Genomic DNA, 13,326 nt, shown 5'->3' with positions numbered 1-13,326 from the left:
TTTATTGTATGCAGCAAACACATAGGAAATGGTTAGCTAAAACAGGTAGTTTAAAAATATTTTAACATTTTTATCTAAACGAATGTCAGATTTTTTTTTTAAATGAAAAATGCTAAGTATAATAAAAGTGTGTATTTATGCTCTCGGCAGCCAAATGTGCTTTTTAATGGAATTTAAATAAATGGAATTTTTATGACAAAAAAAGCAACAGTAAAAGCAGTGATTATGTTTTTCATAGTTCATTTGCCTTCTTTGCCCTGCAGACCTTGTGTGGAGGAAAATGAGATCCCGAGTGAAGTCTACAATGTCATTGACTCTGAAGAAGGACTCAGAGACCTATTGGTGTTTAATGACCCTTACTGGCCTATGCAATGGGAACTGGTATGATCTTCCGAAATAGATCTTTGGCAATGTTAAAGAAATATTATTTTCGTCATGTTTTAATGCAGTAGACAGATACTTTTATGCACTGCCTGCTTTTATCTATTGATTTTGTAGAGAAAGACTCAGCAAACTTTTTAGAAATATTACTGCCAGCTTATTAATGAGCACTAATCCTTTTAATTTGATTGCATCCTTAGGGTTTGATTTATGTCTATAAAATGTTCTACTTTAAAAAAAAACCCTAAGATATTTAAATTTGGTTGTACAAGCAGACTCATTACATAGAAATGTTATGGCAGTTCAGGATTGAAGTTTTTGTTCTAGCATAACTCTGAATATATTCCATACTGCATTGATAGTATAGAACTCACCTTTGTCTTTGTGTATTAAGCAGATGTTAGAACATTGCATGAGAAACTTTATCCATAATGCTTATTTAGTTGGACCTCTTAGAACAGCATAACCTTGTCATCTATAAAAGACTGTGATATTGAAAAAGTCTATAAAATATAGATATAATTTTTAGTATAGTATGTCCTAAAAAGTTCTCAAGGATACAAATGTGTTTAAAGGAAAATATTTCTAATGTAAAAATCAGTTGGTGATAATTTTAGAATTTGAAGACCTTGTTCTATCCATACTTAGTTTTTCATAGGTCTGTAATTATTCTGTGTTGTAGCAGATCCAAGGATGTTAAATGGAAAAAAAGGTCAAATGTGTTTTATCATTTTAATGGATATAATGAGGTGAAAAGTGGGAAACTATTGTGTTGGCTCATTTGAATGTTGGTCATTGGCAGTTACTAATCCTACTCTCTGAAATGAATTGAAAACCCATACTGGAAAATGTCCAGTTCAATTTTCTGTAATTTCAACTTTAAAAAATGAAACATGACTTACAAAACTGAACACTATCTGTGACTAAATTTGACAATTCAAACAAACAAACAAAAACCTACTCAATCAGCAAAACTTTGAATATTGCTTCAATTACTTGGAGGTAAAATAATCATTAAAAAGTGAGTGGATTGGAGTCAATTAGGAATGTGAAAGTCAAAGAGAGAAATAGCAAAATTAAGAAGATGGTGTGAAAGAAGGTAATTAGATAAGGAAAGAGGAGATGAAATAAGGGGGGGACTATTTTCTTTTGTTTGTTGGGTTTTTGACCTGAATGGTAAGATGAATATTTGAAGACTGCATGTATCAAAAATTGTAATTAGTCACTTCAAGGGGAATACTTCTTTATATTGACAATAAAATGTTAAGCCTCTGTACATGGAGGTCTAAAATTTTAGGGAACAAACTTTAGAAAAGAGATGGAAGGCAGGTGATACAAGAAAGATTAAAGGAACTGAGTAGCATACAGTTGATAAAGTGACAAGATTTGGAATGGAGAGAAATCTCAGAGACTATTAACGAATACATCCTCTGAAAAGTAAAGAGAAGTGACCATAAAAAGAAAAGGCATAAGGTAGCAATAAGATGACTCTATACTGTTTTCTAGGATAGGAGTTGGAAACTTTTTCTGTAAAGGATGAGATAGTAAATATTTAAAGCTTTTTGGGCCATGAAATTGTCTGACACATTCTTATATCCAAAAATGACCTATTCTTTTTGGTTCTGTTTTTGTTGTTGCAGTCCTTTAAAATTGTTAAGAAAAAAAAATCTTAACATAGGGCCATACAAGAACAGGTTTTAGGCCTGGTTTCACCTGCAGGTCTTGGTATACTGGCAGAGAAGAGGAGTCAGAGAGGTGGCAGCAATTTAGATTGAGCTGCCTTCAGGCATTGAAGTGCTGTGCTGAGTGATACTCAAACCACACTGCTACAGCTCAAAGCTAGAAAGGTCAAGCCCATTCAAATTAATGTCACTAGTCTTCTGGATCATTACTGTTTCCACCATTCTAGAACCATGCCTGTTAATATGGAAGAGATTGCTTTTTAAGTACTGAGAGAAGCCACAATGTAAAACTGCAAAGAAATTACAATTGGATGTTCTATCTAAAACATACACTTAAAAGCAGATCTAAGCAGTGCTGCAGAATCCATCCTCTTCCAGAATTACCAGCTTTATCTCCATGAAAGACTGAGTGTAGCAGGTGGGTTATTTTGCCCTGACAGGACATTTGAGACCTTGTGCTTCTTGACAGCTCCTTCATGATCTCTCTTGGGTACCAGTTTCTCCCCCTTTGCATTAGAATCAAGCTTCCTGAAATGGTAGTTTGTTCTGCTGTTCATTTTTCTGGCTTTGTGATGGCCTTGCACTATCCCTGCCATCTTCCCCACTATACTATACCTAGATTTCAGTGCGATAGAGACTTTCCAGGTTTTGTTTTATTGAATCATAGTTTATGAACTTGTAACCATCCAAATAAAAACCTTCACCAGAAAGAGTCAGCGTTTCTAACATGGTATAATAAGTCATTCATAATCTTCTTTTGTTGACTTTACTAATTTTAATTCTGACCATTTTAATTATGCATACAATCCATAGACCAAACAGAAAAAAGTCCCCATAGGAATGCAAATGGTTGCTATTCCTTTCCCAAATACTCTTTGCTTGTGCCTCCTCAATATTCCTTATTGACTATTATTTTTTTCTCATTCCAAAATTCACTCTGGCACTCCATCTTAAGAGAAGATTCTTTGTTCATCTATCAGAGTGAATTAGGTTTCTTTTACTCTCACAGTATGAATACGTTACTGCTTAACAATTTGTGTGTCCTCTCAGCTGGAGAATAATATATTTAAGGACAGAGACTGTATCTTATTCATCTGTATATTGCAACTCATGGCAAGATACCTGGCATTTTTCATAGAAAATAAGCATTTGTTTATTCAGCACATTTTAGACTGCATATATGAATGTAGCTGCTCATATTTTTTTTTCTTTTTAATGCTTATTCTAAAATCAAAATCAAAATCTGATTAGCCCTTATCTTCTATAGTCTAATAAATGTTCTCACTTAAAAAGTCAACTCTTATCTCTTTACCAATATTTAAGGACCAAGAAAAAAGATCCTGTAATAAGAAAACCTCAACAGAGTGACTTAAGCAGACAGGTTTGCTATTCCATGTAAGTAGAAGAGTTGGTTCAGAGCCAGTATGATGTCTCACAGTACGGGACCCAAGGCTCCTTCCATCTGTTACCCCCTTCACAGAGCTCACCACCTCTTCTGCACGCCACCTGGTGGGAGAAAGGAAAAAAGAAAGGAGGTGCATGGCACACCCCATTCCCTTGCAGACATGGCTAGAAAGCTGTACAAGTTTGGAGGTTTTCTTCCTTGAAGAAGAGATATGGGGAGACAACAGTCTCTTCCATGTATTAATTAGAAAATCAAAATATTTTAAGCAAAATGTAGCTAATTGAATTCCCTAAGTTTTTTATATTTGTGTTTAAGATATAGCATTAAAAAAAGAGAGAAATAGTACTATAAAAAAGGGGAAACATGGGGCTTCAGAACAATTTTTGAGATTTCAGATAAATTTTTGTAAATCTAATTAAAACAATTGTTCAGTAAAGTGAAACTCTCTCCTTACCTAACAGTAATTCTCCAAATTTATCAGAGTAATTATCAAGGAATTGATTGTCTATCGGTTCAAACAGAATACCATTTGGCTGGGCTAATTTCACTATTTTAATAAAATATCAGAAATGAATGCATAAAAACTGATAAATTATTTCTTTTATGTCTAATTCCACTGCTACTGTTATTCTTGGGGAAAATAATTTATTATCAGAAACCTACATGCAAACAGCCAGGTTATTATTTTATTAGACACTTGCAAAATTCTGATAATGTAAGGTAATATTTTTTACTTTTTAAAGTACTAGTCAATTTTTTATAGCACATTTCTTGACGAATTCTTATCAGGCTTTACATATTGTAGTTCTAAAAGTTTGTGTATAAACTTAATGCTGCTTCTGCCTAAAACTGTGCTAAAAACTAAATCAGAAGTATTTGAAGGAAATATTGACTTAACATTATGTTTTTTGAAGTATCATGTTCTAGTAACAAAGACTTTAAAGATCTTATACCATATTTTTGTGAACACAGTAAATGTTCCATGATGATGTTTGGAATAAGTGGCAGCTTTATCAGTTATGCCACAGCACTGACTCCTGTTCTTCATGTTTTTTAGAATTTATTGCCATGACCTGCAATATTAGCAAATATATAGAATTTAGGGTTATACAAATATGGATTTAAATCCAGGGTCTGTAACTCCAGGCTGTGGCATCATTAGCAGTTTTTAGAAAGATTTATTTATTTATTTATTTATTTGAAAGGCAGAGTTATGGCGGGGGGGGGAGAGAGAAACAGGAAGAGTAAGAGAAGGAGACGAGAAAGAGAGAGAGAGAGAGAGAGAGAAAGAGAGAGAGAGAGAGAGAAAGAGAAAGAGAGAGAGAGAAAGAGAGAGAGAGAGAGAAAGAGAAAGGTATTTCATATGTTGGTTCACTCTCCAAGTGGTTGCAATGGCCAGGGCCTGGAGCCTGGAAGACCTGGAACACTGGGTCTCCCTCATGGGTGGCAGGGACCCAAGCACTTGGGCCATTTCCTACTACTTTCCTAGGCACATTAGCAGGGAGCTGGATCAGAAGTAGAACAGCTGGGTCTTGAACTGGTGCCCGCATTGGATACCAGCATCACAGACAGTGACTTAATCCACTGTACCACAGTACCAGCCCCAACATTAGCATTTTAACCTTTCTGAAAATCTATGAAGTAGATATAATGATAATGATACCCTCATAGGATTTTTCTTAAAATTCAATAATAATACGGGGATGGGGCACCAGTCACACTGCTTGGCATCTGGTGGAAATTCAGTGGAAAACTTTACAACTAGGCAGATTTTGTTTCTCTCTATAATGAGAGAAATCTCCCTTATATGGGAAATAAACTTCTGAATGCTCATTTGTCAATAAAACTAGATGACAAATGTAATACTAGTATAGGATATTAATATGTTTGTTGTAATAAAATAGAATAATTCCTATGATAGTGATCTCCAAAGAAAGGCCTCTCCCACAAAATGTTGCACAAGCAGGTTCGTTTGTATCTAGGGACCTGTATGAGAACTTCAATTTACATTTTTTATTCTTAGTTTTTTCTTAGTCTACTATAATGCAAGCAGTATGTTAAGATGTTATTACATTTTTTGTTTTATAAATAATTATTCACATAATATGGGTGTGTGCACAAAACTTTCTAATGACCATTCATGAACAAAATGTTTGAGGCAACTGGTATACTCAACAAATAGACATAAAATGGTACAACAGTGTTTTTATTGAGTGTCTGTTACATGAACAGGACTAGGCATTAAATCTCTGAAAATGAATCATATAGGAATTTTGACACTAAAAGGCTTAAAGTATAAAAGAAGTGATAGCAATATACTAATAAATAACTATTACCAGACAGAAAGCCATTCTGTTAAGAAGACTCAATTAAAGAAGTCATTTCTAGCTTGTTGGAGATAATATTTAAGCTAGCACTAAATGTGGAAACACTATAAACAGAAACATGAAGATGGGAAAACACTATTTTTGTTCAGAGGAAAATGTCTGGGATGCTTGGCTGAGAAGTCCAACTTCTATTCCATACCAATAAAATTTTAAAAGACTTCTAAGCAGAAAATTTGAGTAATGCTTTAATAATATCCATTTATTATTTTTCCATTAATTTATGAAACACCTGTTTGTCAAATACAGTAGTCAGGCCCAGTGCTAAGTATGCAAAATACAAATACAAATTGCATGCTGTTCTTGTTCTTAGAGGGCTCATAGTCTTGTGAGATAGCCAGGGAAATAATATTTGCTGTGCTTTATGAATCTTTAAGAGTCATATATAAACGAAAACTAGGGGCTGGGAGAGAGCAGTGCAGAGTGCCAAACAGCTTATTAAGCCCAAGTCTGTTGATAAACCTCCACTGAGTCAAAGGAGAAGGCTGGCTAGTTGTGGCCTTGTTTATGTGGCAGGAGCCTAGAGAAACAGCAAGGGAGAGTAGCCTGGAGAGTTCAGGTGGACCCAATTCCAATAGACTGAATCTGCCAAAATGAGGCATTTTCCCTTTGTCCAATAGCTCATAAGGATTTATGAGAGGGAAGTGACTTAACCGTCTTTGTCCTGTAAAAAGACAAATTAGGTAGCAGATTGAGGAAAGAATAAAGGACACCAACATAGAAGGTGGAAGTAAAGAAGATAGGAGATGTCTACCAAGAAAATGAAAAAAAAAAAATGGCCTTCTACATAGATATGAAGAGGGAAAAGTACAAAACAAGGCTATATTTAGGATCAAGATAATAATAAGAATTTTATGTAAGTCTGGATACAAGCATTAAGGGAGAAGTACATGTCCGGGATGCTTTTGAGATTGGTTTGTGGCATGGTGAGTGATTGTATTAGTCTTTTCGGGGTGCCATAACGAAATATCCATGATGGCATGATTTTAAAAATAGAAAAGTATTTCCTTGTAGTTTTGGGGCAGAATGTCCAAGATCGGGATCCTGACAGGGATGATTTCTCCTGAAGCCTCTCTCCATGGCTTGCCTGTGACTGCATTCTCCCTGTGTCCTAACATAGCTTGTGCTCTATGGGTATGCATTATAGTATCTCTTCCTCTTATAAGGATACTGGCCATGTTGACCTTTAATCTTCATGATTTCTTTAAGGGTAATTGAAAGGCCTTATATAAAAGCCTTGTTTTCAAATATGATCATAGAGGGGCTTCACAATAAGAATTAGGGGAGAATATAATTCAGTCAGTCTAAAATAATGATTCAATTAAGAGTGTGTGTGTGTGTGTGTGGGGGGGAGTTTGGTTATATGGTACAGGTAATGAATTAAGTGTTAGAATGGCCAAGATCTATCTATCTATAGCATATTTGAGGAAATATTGAAAGAAAATTATAAGAATATTTCCTAATTGTAAAGGGAGATAGTATCATTATCCCAACTTTTTTTAAAATTTATTTTGTTCACTTGAAATCAGAGTTACAGAGAGGTAGAGACAGAGAAAGAGGGAGAGAGAGAGAGAGGTCTTCCATCTGTTGCTTCACTCCCCAAATGGCTGCAATGGCTGGAGCTGAACTGACCCAAGCCAAGAACTAGAAGCCTCCTCTGGGTCTCCCATGTGGGTGCAGGGGCCCAAGGACTTGGGCCATCGTCCTGTGATTGCCTAGGTACAGTAGCAGGGAGCTGGGTCAGAAGTGGAGCAGCCAGGTCACAAACCGGCACCCATATAGGATGCTGGGGCTGCAGGCCGGGTTTTAACCCTCCGTGCCACAGTGCCAGCCCCAATTATCCCAACTTTAATAAAGGCAACATTAAGGAACATATAATTGAAGATAACAAGAAGGATCTTAAATTTGGGGCCGGCGCTGTGGTGCAGTGGGTTAACACCCTGGCCTGAAGTACCGGCATCCCATATGGACGCTGATTCTTGTCCCGGCTGCTCAACTTCCGATCCAGCTCCCTGCTATGGCCTGGGATAGCAGTAGAAGACGGCCCAAGTCCTTGGGCCCCTGCACCCGCGTGGGAGACTGGGAAGAAGCTCCTGGCTTCGGATTGGTGCAGCTCCTGCCATTGCGGGCAACTGGGGAGTGAATCATTGGATGGAAGACCTCTCTCTTTCTCTCTGCCTCTCCTCTCTCTGTGTAACTCTGACTTTCAAGCAAAATAAATAAAAAATCTTTAAAAAAAGAAATATGGAAATTGATGTGTTACATTGTGGGCATTATAATTACAGATTTGTTTATTTAACAACTATTGCAAATATAAGAAATTCTCATTCATGTTACAAATATGTAAGTACAACATGTTATTCAAAATGTAGCTCATCAATTTCTAAGTGCCTACCTATATCTTCCAAAGCTATGATTCTCAAAACATAATAAACTTGTAATTAACATATTCTGTTTTAGGGTGTCTATGTGTGTATTTGGAGGTACATTAATAAAAATGTGGGTGGTTATTGAATAATATTGCTGAGGAATATATTCTTGGTGAAAAGAGAGGAGGAACAATATTTATAGGCCAAATACAGTACACTGGTCTGAAAGCAGTGTGTAGGTTGAAATGTGAGACAGGAATAGATAATGGACATATGTTGGGAGGCTCTTGCAAAAATTCTGTAATGAAAATTGAATATGTGGACTGGTATGATGCACGGAGAAAGGAGAAAATAGGACAAACTTATTGACTTAGTACTGAGTGACTAGAAAAGTTTAGATAATGTGGAGCTCAATAGTGAATAACATATCCCTATCTCAATGAGAAATAATATTATTAAACCAACAATTAATGGTAAAATGTAACTGCTAGTCATGTGGTTGGTGGCAAAAACTAGAAGTTCCTAACCTGGTGTTAAGTGCATAGGAAAGTTTTTGTTGTTCTTGTTTCCAGACCTTTAAATTGAGAAGTAAGATGTATGTAATTTACAAAGAAATTGTCATGATCTGAGGAGTGGTTATTTTAGTCAGGAAGACAGACAATTGTGGAGCATTGAAGAACTGAAAGGTTTGTCAGTATAGTCAAAGCATATGCTTTAAAAGGGAAAAGGAACCTGATAGGTTGAAGCAGAATTCAGAGACACAAGAAAAACCAGGAGAGTGTGCCATATGAGAATCTAACATAAATGGTGTTAACTGTGGGCAAAGCTTGGGAGCAAACAACATTTCTGCATGCTCTTTGAATCAGTAACAATTGCCTGGACAATAGAGAAAAATATAAAGAGCAAAATGCTGCCTATAGTCTTTTCACCTGTTTAGACACCTATAAAGACAAATTGAGCAATAAATATACCACTCGTGGTAACTTTGAAATAAATATTATATAATTGAAATAGTCATGGAATAGAAAACTTGGGACTGAATGGGTTAATCAGAACAATTCCAGAAGTTAGGAATAGAAGTCACACTGCCATAGACTGATGAATGACTAGATGTTGAGGAAGTGGAGACATTGAATAAAAACCTATTGTAGGAGTCTCCCTAATCTATTTATTATCGACCTCCTGAGAATATTAGCATAGATTTTGGAGTTCAAGGTACCTATAAATTTGAGCATTGGTGAATTTATAATATAAACAATGGAAACCAGAAGAAATTGGAATTATATCTTCAAGAAACTGGAAGAAAATTATAACAACCTGAAAGTATATTGCAGGGGAAAAAGTATCTGTCAGAAATGAAGGTGAGATGAATTTATTTTCAATCAAGGAAAATCTGAATATATTCATCGGCCAATTCATACTATAGGAACTACCAAAAGACATTAAATCAGATAAAAATTTGCAAGTTATCTGAAGCACAGGATGAGATTATGTTTCTCAAGAAGGGATTTACCTTTGCTTCCATCAGGCAGTCAGAGAAACTAGTAATGTGGGATCATCAAAACCTAAGATCAAAGATCAAGATTATTCCAAATTGGGCATCAGTTCAAGAGAGAGGGAGAGAGAGAATGAGAACTACTTGTAATGTACCCTGACTCCTATCAAAAGAGCTGTTCATCTTCTCAGAATATGAGCCAAATTTTCAGGAACTGCAGATGTCCCTAAGGGAAAAATAAGCTCCATTGCCAAGCTTACTTGTGTTAAGTTTCAGCTTCTCCCAGATCTTGGCCTTCAGAGCTCTCCAATGCATTGAAGTATTTGAATAATTATCCAGTTTTTTTAGTGTCTTTAGCAGAAGTGTAGTAAGGATTATTTAACCCACCATTACCAGAAATAGAAGTTTGAAGTTTATGCTATGTATATAACCAAGTAACCAAACTTTAAAGATGTAAATTGCTTTAACACAGTCACATAAAACAAGTAAGACCATCACACTAAAGTTGTCCTTGGATGTATGCTTTTTGCCAGAACAACACCAACATACAGTTTGAACAGGGAGATATTATTTTAAGGGTAGGAAAATCTGTCTTGCCCAATGGTCAGAAATTCTTTCAACTGGATTCTCAACTTCTCTATGAGACATTGTCATGTTAAAATAATGGAAAAAGAGCACATATTGAAGAGAGAGTCCACATGCATAGCCATGGGACATCAACATTTTCATCTGTTCCATATGGTGAACTGCTACTGGAATGGAAACATTTGTATTGATATTTTTTTCTGATTAAAAAGTAAATATTTAGACAATAGAGAAAAATATGGAGTGAAAATACTGCCTATGGTCTTATACCCATACATAGCCACTATGAACATTTTGTTACATATTTTCTGATAACATTTTATTTCTGCAATATGTACAGTAACTAAATTATACATTGTTTACTTAAAAATACTCAAAGTTTCAAATAAAATTACCATGCATTAAGTAACTATTTTGTTTTTTATTCGACATATGTTGGTGATTTTTTCCATCTTAGTTTATTTGGATTATCTCATCTCTTTTAATATTGCTCATCATGCCTTAATGTTTACTGATAGTCTTAAAGTAGTTTATATTATATAGACATTGATCCTGTGCCCAAGGTAGACTTTGTCCTGTGGTGGTGAGAAGACTCTGAAAGGGGATTTTATACTGCACCTCTGAGGAGTTCACATAAGTGACAGACCAGTAGGCAATACCATTCATAGACAGTTCAAGGATCTGATGCTGCTGCTTTTACTCTGGAAAATTGAAACACTAACTCACATGAAGCCTGGTGTGGAGGGCTGGGCACTTCTTGCCCTATTAACTCTAGCAGGGTTCTCAAAGTCCTTTGATTTGTTCCCCACCAAGTGGTCCTTACCACATTCCTTTTTCCAACTCTATTGGTGGGAACTTAGAAATGTTTCCGAACTATTCACAGGAATAGTTGTTAGTAGGAAGGTAGAAAACAGGGGAATAGTGATGGCTTTTGTGAAAGAAGAAATTCTTACATTATTTTCCTTTCTTTTTGGTTTGTTAAGGTTGATGAAGGTTGGCAGGGAGTATTCCCAGTCCCTCCCCAAGCTCCGCCTTTAATTTGTCCTACCTTCCCTGTTGAAGAACACCATGATAAAAATCAAACTTCACTTAGTACAACTGTGCACAAGATGAAGTCAAAGACAAACAGTGGTCAACCCTTCTGGGAAACAGATTCTTCTAACAGCTGTCTTTACTTTATGCCCTGCTGTGCAGAACTTGGGGATTTCCTGAGTTGTGTCTGGAAAACTTAACCATTTAATTTGTATACTGAGCTTTTATCCTTTCAAATATTGAATAGCAATCAGTTTTTCCTTTAATCTAAGTTGTTCCTCTTCACAACTTGCAGAATAAAGCAAATTTTGTTTCTTGACCATTGATAGTTTCTGAAATTTAGTAATGCAAAATTTTTATTTTCAGTTTGTCTTTCTATTTTTTGTCATGTTGGTACTTTATAGAGAATGTGCAGACTCAAATCACAATTGGAATGGGATATTGGTCCTAAAAAGACTTTATGAGGAGAAAGCAGATGAATGTATCCTGTGTCCTTGCTAGAGATATCTTGGCTTTGTGAAATGTTGCTGATATTTGACTCTATGCTCATTTGAAGTAATGCCAGACTCTTGAGTTGATGTGAGGAGTGTGATCCTAGGCTGCAAGGTGAATGTGCTTATAGAAGGGGTCATACTTGGAAGCATACTTTTTTTTTTTGTTTTACTTCAGATTTGTGTAGAACAGACTCTATGGATGGAATATGAATGTTATAAGAAGATTTTTTTGGGTGCTAGAGATCTATTAACATCTTCAAAAGAAGTTTTTCTTGAACTGTCTTCCAGAATGAATCAAAATGTTACAAGCCATTATTTTAGAGCTTCATTTTCTGAATTGGTTACTTTATAAGCTCCCACCTATATTTGGATGGAGGATGAGTTGCTACTGGCTAAAAGCCACTCCTTAAGGAGACATGAAGGGAGTTGTGCTGGCAACCAAATGAATTTGTTCTGTATATCCTCTCTGAGTGTCATGTGATATCAATGTGAAACCCCCGTTTTGAGGTCATCTTATGAATTTGCTATTCAGATATTCTGGTTCCTACATGTGAACATACATAATTTTTCATCAATTTCTGATTATATGGTTACTTATACATATAATGCATATTTTTCTATTCCCAATCAGATATTAGATGAATCTTTTCAAAGCTGTATGATAACATTGATTAAAATATTTACCTTATGTGTGTAGAAATATTGCATAGGACCCCATAAAAGTGTATGAATATTGCATATTAATTAAAATGTAAAAATAAAAACTTATACAAAGAGTTGTCCTAATTCCAACATGAATAATTTACTCTTGCCTTGCCTAGGCCCCCCTTCCTTGATTGTTGTGCTCATTCCTCAGCTACTTGCAGTGTTGACTAAATGTATCAGAACTCCCACTCACCCACCTAACTCCTAATTCTCCGTGTCCCCCACTTACTGTATCCTGAGATTGCTCTTAACCGATCATATCAGTCTAGCTAGGGAGAACGTAACACTCCTTTTTAACTTCAGGAATTATATGTAGACAATGTCTGTCTGACATAGGGATACAGAAGACTAGTGTCCTTACCTCAAGATGGTACAGCACTAGGATAAGCTTTATATTCCAGATAGAATCCAAATGCATTAGACCAAGGCTGGACTTTACCCAAGAAAACGTTCTTGATCAGCTATTTCCCCTTGTATATCCTGATTTGCTCTCACTTCCAAGAGTATGCTTGAAAATAATCTGCCTCAATATTCAATTAGAACTCTGAATCAAGCTCTTTTCTAGGTAAGTTGACCTAAGATGATCCCAAAAGTAGTTTAGGAAGTGGGATTCAAGAATGGGATCCCAGAAGTATAAATCTGAAGGCTGGTTTGCAACAATGACCTTATCACTGGTAGTGGATAGAGTTTGCCTAGCCTCTGGCATGTAGCCACAGTGCAATTGCTAAGGTTGTCACTGAGGCCCATCGAGACAGGTTACGGACAGAAGGAGATACACCAGTTAGTTCAGTATT

General features: G+C 35.9%; 1 long non-coding RNA gene across 1 annotated transcript in view; it reads left to right on the top strand.

Moving 5' to 3' along the window:
* Positions 1–12,538, top strand: part of LOC149126554 (uncharacterized) — a 519,369-nt gene extending 506,831 nt beyond the window's left edge. The window contains exons 3-4 of the long non-coding RNA XR_016233841.1: positions 264–381; positions 11,285–12,538. This is a non-coding gene — a long non-coding RNA (uncharacterized LOC149126554). The remainder of the gene's footprint in view (positions 1–263; positions 382–11,284) is intronic.
* The last annotated feature ends 788 nt before the right edge of the window (positions 12,539–13,326 follow it).

This window comes from Oryctolagus cuniculus, chromosome 5 (genome assembly GCF_051225735.1).
Source record: "Oryctolagus cuniculus isolate XC-2025 breed Fujian yellow rabbit chromosome 5, ASM5122573v1, whole genome shotgun sequence".
Classification (NCBI taxonomy): domain Eukaryota; kingdom Metazoa; phylum Chordata; class Mammalia; order Lagomorpha; family Leporidae; genus Oryctolagus; species Oryctolagus cuniculus.
Note: the sequence above shows the minus strand (reverse complement) of the source record. Positions and strands in the feature narration are given on the sequence as shown.